Below are 9,113 nucleotides of genomic sequence, written 5' to 3' on the forward strand. Positions count from 1 at the left end.
AATCGTTCCTCCTTGTCAGGAAAGAGCCTTACATTCTTAAATTTATCATCTCTATGCAAACGTATTTCGGAAATTAGGAAACTTCATTCAAGTATACTTTTAAAATAGACTCGAATACTAAGTATTTTTTTAGAACAAACACGTATTTAATTTGTGCTTCAATTTGTTGTTGCTGCGTCTCATATACGCCAAACCACAACCCCGGCACTAGCATTCATCCCTGCAAATGGCGGCGATCGGCTGCTTCAGCTGGGGAACAGTCGCCTCGCTTCTCCGCTACGGCATGGTAGGGGCTTGGCCGAATCGTGCCGACGTCATTATTCCAGCCCACCGACGGATGGAAACTCGGCAATTGGCTCTAAAGAAGTCGGTCAACATTGGAAGTGCGTCTGCAATGTCAGTGAATGCATGTCTGTCTCGACCAGTTTCAGGCAGAAGAGTGTGTGAATGGGGGTGGAGCGGTCTCCATGTTGCCTCTCTTGGGGCCGTCCATAAAATACGTCACACGTTAAGTGGGAGGGAGAGGTCAACGAAGTGTGTGGCGGTGTGGCAAGGGGGCGGCAGGGCGAACGAGACACCAGCTTCGTGACGTTACGTCATTAAATTTAGTTTTTTTTACTTACAATACGGAACTTCAAGTCTAGCGAAGAACTTTACGAATTCTGTAATCAGTATTTACTGAGGTGTAAATGTGTGTGTCACTCTGTGGCCACGCGGTGTGGCTGTTGTTCACGCCCGCTACGGCCAAGCCGCCTCGCGTCGGGAGCCTTCGACGTACGCCGAAAGATCAATAACGCCTTTTTGAGGCGTTGACACAAACCGCCACCTCTCTCCGTTGAACTGTTTACACCATTCAGTCGAAACTGGACTTCCGCTGAGTGGTGAGAGCTGTTATTCTCAGTTGCACTACTTCGCGATTTGCAAAGTAATCCAACGAATTTAAAATCAGCAGAAACGTCACTCAGGTAGTATTAACCGCAAACTTGTGCTGATAAAAATAAAACATACTCGACGAACGAGTCGGTTCGAACTCCTTGGAAATGCAATGATTAAATCTTGTACCGTTCGTTTTATTTCTGCTGTTCTGTAAATTTTCTAGCACGTTTGATTTAGTCTCTTGTATGGAAACAGATTTTATACTGAAATATATAAATAAATGAAACACAGCCAACGCCAATATGGCCTCGTCACCAAGTTGCACAGTGCTGTATTGACAACCATGGCTTCGTGGGGTCTGCGCCACACTGGAGCCTGTAATGGTTCTTTATTTACGTGCCCATTACGGCAAATCCAACCCCAGTTCTCGATACCAGTAATATCTTAATACTTTTCTGCCAAGTAACATACATTTATGTGACAATATTCACATTTGGTTTTATTAATCTATAGGTACTCCGATGTATCGATATATTACAGTGATATGGTTCTTGTGTGTATTCATTTCTGTGAGACTGCCATAATCTTTGACTTACTTGTAATCGTTTTGGCGTGAATGCGCACACAGCAGTCTGTTTCACTTTGCAGAAGTTATGTTATTTCGCTCTGTAAAGGAACATTCAAGTCTTCTGTTTGCTTAAAGTGGAAATTAAATATATGAAGATTGATACAAAGCTGTTTTCTTGATTATGTGACAATTAAGAAGTATATGTGAATTTACAAGAAGTTTAATAAAAATGTGGATCGTGAACAGCAAGTCAAAAATTATTTCTACCATGCCACTGTTCCGATCTGGGATTGTTTGATCATTAAGAATTTCGTGAAAAACGCATTTGTTAGGTCTTAAAATATTGCTAACATACAGATCTAGCAGTGAAAGTGGAATAACCCTAGACTCAATAGGACGAGCCATAACTTCGACGGAATCTACGTGGGAATCCATTCAACTTAAGTGCCACGATTAATGACTTTTTTACAGTGACTTCATTATTTCCATTCTGACGGTACCAACCACAGTCAATAAATTTGTTGTTGCGCGATAAAGCGAACATATGTTGCCTGAGCATTATTAATCTGTTTTCTAACCTACTTTGCAAGTGGTGGTATTGTTAGAAGCCCCACAATCAGATTTTACCCACTGATATCGGCGCTCGTCTGACGAGGCCACGGTTTTCGAGTCTTCTGGGGTCCAACTGATACGGTCACGAGCCCAGGAGAGGCGTGGAGGGCGATGTCGCGCTGTTAGGAGAGGCGCTCTGCTCAGATGTCTGCTGCCACAGCCCATTAACGCCAAGTATCGCCGCACTGTTCTGACGCATACATCCTGCATTGATCTCTGCAGTTGTTGAACGCAGTGTTGCTTGTCTGTCAGCACCGACAACTCTACGCAAACGCCGCTGCTCCCGGTCGTTAAGTGAAGGCCATCGGCCACTTCACTGCCTGAGACTTGCCATTCGCGGCACGCTGTTGACACTGTGGATTTCTGGAATACTGAATTGGTCGACGGTATTCGGAATGTACTGTACCGTGGGGCCAACGCCCGGTTCCCGTCAGATCACCGAAGTTAAGCGCTGTCGGGCTGGGCTTGCAGTGGGATGGGTGACCGCCCAGTCTGCCGTGCGCTGTCGGCAAGCGGGGTGCAAGCCCACGTGAGGCAAACTGAGGAGCTACTTGACTCAGAAGTAGAGGCTCAGGTCTCTTAAAACTGCCAGGAAAGCGGTGTGCTGACCACATGTTCTCCATATCCGCATGCAGTGGCGCCTGTAGTGAGGGTGACACGGCGGCCGGTCGGTGCCGTTGGCGTCGTCTTAGACTTCTTCGGACGGAGTTGAGTTTCAGTTGATTTATGGATGGTCCCTTTTTCCTCAAATGGCCCTGTGAGGCATTTGACCCGTGCACTGCGCAGAGGTCAGCGGTTCAGGGCAAATATCGGTTGTCTGGTGTCCCCGAGTGTCCTGGTCGTACCGTAACTCGGGGCGACTCAGTCAGGTTAACCACCAGGACGTTAAATGTTCGTGGTAAGTATGCTGCCCACAGCCCCCTCTTCCAAGACAACACCCGTGCCCACACAGCTGCACGCACAAGTTGCTGTTCCGACCAAGAGTGTGACAACGTATCACACGCCTGGCCCGCTGACTAACTCCGTCTTCACCCCACAGAAGTAGTCGGAGACCGTTGGGAAAATTCTGCGGCTCCACTGAACTTAGTCATGAGTGAATGGGTAAGAAGTCTGTATAAAACACACACACACACACACACACACACACACACACACTTGTTAGCGTGAAGTCTTGTGGCAGGGACGAAATTTTTTTTGTATGGTCACACTGCTTCAGGCAACGACAACAGATTGAACACACTAACTTTTTATACCTAGGATTCACAGTCATGTAGAACTTTATAAAATACATATTTAGGCCACTGACCGTAACACTATTTCCCGATTGCAATTTCTGTCTTACGCAATTATCAAGTGAAGATGTATGTTAGGATGACAAGGCCTAATAGCCGTTCACTTGATAATTGCATAAGGCCGAATTTGCAGTCGTGAAATAAAGTTTTACGGTCAGTGGCGTAAATATGATGTCTTTTATAGGGATCGAACACGGCTGCAACGAAACTGATGGACAACAGTTCTACCTGCCCAGTGTAAGTGTAGTCTAGTCTATTTTACGTACGTGGGAGGCTAACGGCCCTTTGATAACGCTTCTTTCAGCCCCCCCCCGCTGCCAATTTCTCAGAATATCTGCACACTCACATCACAATTCGACACCAGTACAAAGGCCAATCGCGGGAGGACGAAAACTTCTCCATAGACACGCTGACAGAAACAATGACGAAAGCGCGCCTGCCGTTAACGGACCAACTTTCGACCAGGGCACATTTGGCGCGCCTATTCCGCCATTATTGGCCACGCTGCTTGATCATTCGAAGATACCGGGTAAGTTAAATAGAGGGAAAAAAATAAAAATCTTCAGTTGTCAAGCTACACTACGAGTACCTGTGGCGTGAGCGTAATGTACCGAGCATTTCGGCAAGATCGACGTGTTATTGCCACGTGACCTCAGAACAAGGCCGCTTGTTTACGTTTGCCTGGTACCAAACTCCCAACGATGCGTACCTGTAGCTATTGATGATGCAAATGCGAGTATGTCAAAACAGTGTGTGCTGCCAACATCCATGTTACGAGCGTCGTTCACCGGCACATGAAATTCATACATGGCAGTACGAGTCGTTACCTCCGTATTTTCCCCACACAGCGACAACTGCGATGCATTTCGACTACAACCCTGAGTACAGAAGTAAGCTAGCATCGCTTTCGTTCCACCCGCGAGTGAGTTTTTCTGGGTCTGGGACAGATGACCACTCTCCCGTGCAAAGACCGCTTTTTTATCCCTCAGTTCTTCCAATTTTTATAACTGACCTGCCCTTTATGCCTGCCACACTGTAACCGTTTTTGGCTTCCTCGCTTTATAGTTTGACCTCTCTGACTGGATCCGCTCACTTTGCGCGGAGATCTCGATCTTACGCACGTAACTTTTGAATTGCAGGGCTGATGACCTCGCTGCTTTGTCCCACAGCCTCACCACCACCACCACCACCACCACCACCACCACCACCACCACCTCAGTCAGCCGCGAGTGATAGCTGGTGAACGACATGCGACTACAGGCGCCCGCAATTTTCCAACAGCTGTATGTCAGGTTACAGTCGAAAAAGGGCATAGCTTCATTTGAACTCTTGTGTTCAGAATCACCAATCCTAGCACCACTGAAAACATGTACCTATCCTCGTTACTAACTCTGTATTTAGTACATTAACTCCTACGGACAGTAAAGTAATCAGACAGTTGAACCTGTTTTATACATGCGAGATGGATTCTCTAATGAATTGGGTGCTGGGAGGGGAAAGTGTGTGAAGGGACGGTTTATTGGCACATATCTAAAACTGAACATTTTCGCTTATTTCAGAGTACCTGCAGTAAGAAACTTAGTACCACTATTGCGTTTCCGACGAGTATATGCGATTACCATTGCACGCGAAAAAAAAACCACTTATTTGTCACTTATGTCACTGATGGTTTGTCTGCCAGACCATCGGAAAAATAAACCATTACTGAAACGAGTGGGATGTAAGTGTGGTGTTCCCATGTGAAAAAAGTAATAAATAAGAACAATCTTGTCCCTTGAAATGTCTGAAGGCGTCATAAATCGCTAATTTACTATACGTAATTACTCCTTGTCTGATGTGTTTTGGAATAATTTCAGGCTTCCTCTCTAAGAACTCACTTCGTAGTGACACCGCAGCACAATTTACCAAACCATACACTGGAGAACGTGATCAAACGCAGAGTAAAGCTTACAATTAGAGCTGGCTATCTCGCTACCTCAGAAAAAAAGAGCGACGTACTTGCACCGACGCGTCGCAAACGAAACAGCCCTGCATTTACTTCTTCGTAACTTAAAAGCTCACTTCCGTAAGTTCATTTCGGATATCCAATGCAAATTGATAAGGTATCTCTGAATCGTGTGTACAAAATCGGCGACCACGAGTCTTAACGGGCAAACCTTACATCGAATCATAGCCACATAGCTGCCGAACCGTTTGCTCATTTTGCCTACCCTATGCTCTGTAGCGGCGCTCCGATATACGACAATTCACAGCAGCAACGAGACGCACATCGGCTAACAACAACAACCTGTCACCAAAAGACGTCCTTGAAGTCCAGTCGCAGGTACAGGAAGAGACACACCTCTCCAGTGCCGCCGGATGTACACAAAGCCGCATGCACCACGTGGTCCGCAACTGTCAGAACTCGGCGCAACGCGCGACGCGGGCCCGGGCTGCCAACTGCCGCTTCCCTCCCGCAGCGACCGGTCCAACACTGCAGTCAGTGCGGATGTCCCCCCCTCCACCCGGCTGACTGCCGGCGAGTGGCGGAAGGTCGCGGCGTGACGTCACAGCGAGGGGGGGGCGGCAGCTCCCCAGGTGCGCGGCAGCGGGTGACGTCACACTGCGACCAGCGATACGTCTGCCGTGGGGAGACCATAACACACCTCTCGCGTGCCACATTAGTCCTGTACTCGAGTGTGGCGTATAAATACAACCCATCCATCTCGTCTTTTACATGTACTGAATATACTGAATATTTTAACAGAGAAAATAGTGGTTTACTGAACTGATGAAACTCTACCATCTGGTGAGCAAGGTGTATGAGACTGGTGAAATTCCCTCAGGATTCAAGAAGAATATAATAATTCCAAAGAAAGCAGGTGTTGACAGATGCGAAAATTACCGAACTATCAGTTTATTAAGTCACGGCCGCAAAATACAAACGCGAATTCTTTACAAACGAATAGAGAAAGTGCCGTTGGTGGGGAGGCTTGCGTGCCTCAGCGATACAGATAGCCGTACCGTAGGTGCAACCACAACGGAGGGGTATCTGTTGAGAGGCCAGACAAACGTGTGGTTCCTGAAGAGGGGCAGCAGCCTTTTCAGTAGTTGAAAGGGCAACAGTCTCGATGATTGACTGATCTGGCCTTGTAACACTAACCAAAACGGCCTTGCTGTGCTGGTACTGCGAACGGCTGAACGCAAGCGTAAACTACAGCCGTAATTTTTCCCGAGAGCATGCAGCTTTTTTTTTTTGGTCGTCAGTCTACTGACTGATTTGATGCGGCCCGCCACGAATTCCTTTCCTGTGCTAACCTCTTCATCTCAGAGTAGCACTTGCAACCTACGTCCTCAATTATTTGCTTCACGTATTCCAATCTCTGTCTTCCTCTACAGTTTTTGCCCTCTACAGCTCCCTCTAGTACCATGGAAGTTATTCCCTCATGTCTTAGCAGATGTCCTATCATCCTGTCCCTTCTCCTTATCACTGTTTTCCACATATTCCTTTCCTCTCCGATTCTGCGTAGAACCTCCTCATTCCTTACCTTATCAGTCTACCTAATTTTCAACATTCGTCTATAGCACCACATCTCGAATGCTTCCATTCTCTTCTGTTCCGGTTTTCTCACAGTACTCCAGACGCACATCCTCAGACATTTCTTCCTCAAATTAAGGCCGGTATTTGATATTAGTAGACTTCTCTTGGCCAGAAATGCCTTTTTTGCCATAGCTTGTCTGCTTTTGATGTCCTCCTTGCTCCGTCCATCATTGGTTATTTTACTGCCTAGGAAGCAGAATTCCTTAACTTCATTGACTTTGTGACCATCAATCCTGATGTTAAGTTTCTCGCTGTCCTCATTTCTACTAGTTCTCATTACCTCCGTCTTTCTCCGATTTACTCTCGAACCATACTGTGTACTCATTAGACTGTTCATTCCGTTCAGCAGATCATTTAATTCTTCTTCACTTTCACTCAGGATACCAATGTCATCAGCCAATCGTATCATTGATATCCTTTCACCTTGTATTTTAATTCCACTCCTGAACCTTTCTTTTATTTCCATCATTGCTTCCTCGATGTACAGATTGAAGAGTAGGGGCGAAAGGCTACAGCCTTGTCTTACACCCTTCTTAATACGAGCACTTTGTTCTTGATCGTCCACTCTTTTTATTCCCTCTTGGTTGTTGTACATATTGTATATGACCCGTCTCTCCCTATAGCTTACCCCTACTTTTTTCAGAATCTCTAACAGCTTGCACCATTTCATATTGTCGAACGCTTTTCACAGGTCGACAAATCCTATGAACGTGTCTTGATTTTTCTTTAGTCTTGCTTCCATTATTAGCCGTAACGTCACAATTGCCTCTCTCGTGCCTTTACTTTTCCTAAAGCCAAACTGATCGTCACCTAGCGCATTCTCAATTTCCTTTTCCATTCTTCTGTATATTATTCTTGTAAGCAGCTTCGATGGATGAGCTGTTAAGCTGATTGTGCGATAATTCTCGTACTTGTCAGCTCTTGCCGTCTTCGGAATTGTGTGGATGATGCTTTTCCGAAAGTCAGATGGTATGTCGCCAGACTCATATATTCTACACACCAACGTGAATAGTCGTTTTGTTGCCACTTTCCCTAATGATTTGAGAAATTCTGATGTAATGTTATCTATCCCTCCTGCCTTATTTGACCGCAAGTCCTCCAAACCTCTTTTCCATTACGATTCTAATACTGGATCAACTATCTCTTCTAAATCGACTCCTGTTTCTTCTTCTATCACATCAGACAAATCTTCACCCTCATAGAGGCTTTCAATGTATTCTTTCCACCTATCTGCTCTCTCCTCTGCATTTAACAGTGGAATTCCCGTTGCACTCTTAATGTACCACCGTTGCTTTTAATGTCACCAAAGGTTGTTTTGACGTTCCTGTATGCTCAGTTTGTCCTTCCGACAATCATATCTTTTTCGATGTCTTGACGTTTTTCCTGCAGCCATTTCGTCTTAGCTTCCCTGCACTTCCTATTTATTTCATTCCTCAGCGACTTGTATTTCTGTATTCCTGATTTTCCCGGAACATGTTTGTACTTCCTCCTTTCATCAATCAACTGAAGTATTTCTTCTGTTACCTATGGTTTGTTCGCAGCTACCTTCTTTCTACCTATGTTTTCCTTCCCAACTTCTGTGATGGCCCTTTTTAGAGATGTCCATTCCTCTTCAACTGTACTGCCTACTGCGCTATTCCTTATTGCTGTATCTATAGCGTTAGAGAACTTCAAACATATCTCGTCATTCCTTAGAATTTCCACATCCCACTTCTTTGCGTATTGATTCCTCCTGACTAATGTCTTGAACTTCAGCCTACTCTTCATCACTACTATATTGTGATCTGAGTCTATATCTGCTCCTGCGTACGCCTTACAATCCAGTATCTGATTTCGGAATCACTGTCTGACCATGATGTAATCTAATTGAAATCTTACCGTATCTCCCGGTCTTTTACAAGTATACCGCCTCCTCTTGTGATTCTTTAACAGGGTATTCGCTATTACTAGCTGAAACTTGTTACAGAACTCAATTAGTCTTTCTCCTCTTTCATTCCTTGTCCCAAGCCCATACTCCCCTGTAACATTTTCTTCTACTCCTTCCCCTACAACTGCAATCCAATCTCCCATGACTATTAGATTTTCGTCCCCCTTTACATACTGCATTACCCTTTCAATATCCTCATACACTTTCTCTATCTGTTCATCTCCAGTTTGCGACGTCGGCATGTATACTTGAACTATC

Source organism: Schistocerca gregaria, chromosome 11 (assembly GCF_023897955.1).
Source record: "Schistocerca gregaria isolate iqSchGreg1 chromosome 11, iqSchGreg1.2, whole genome shotgun sequence".
NCBI classification, from domain to species: domain Eukaryota; kingdom Metazoa; phylum Arthropoda; class Insecta; order Orthoptera; family Acrididae; genus Schistocerca; species Schistocerca gregaria.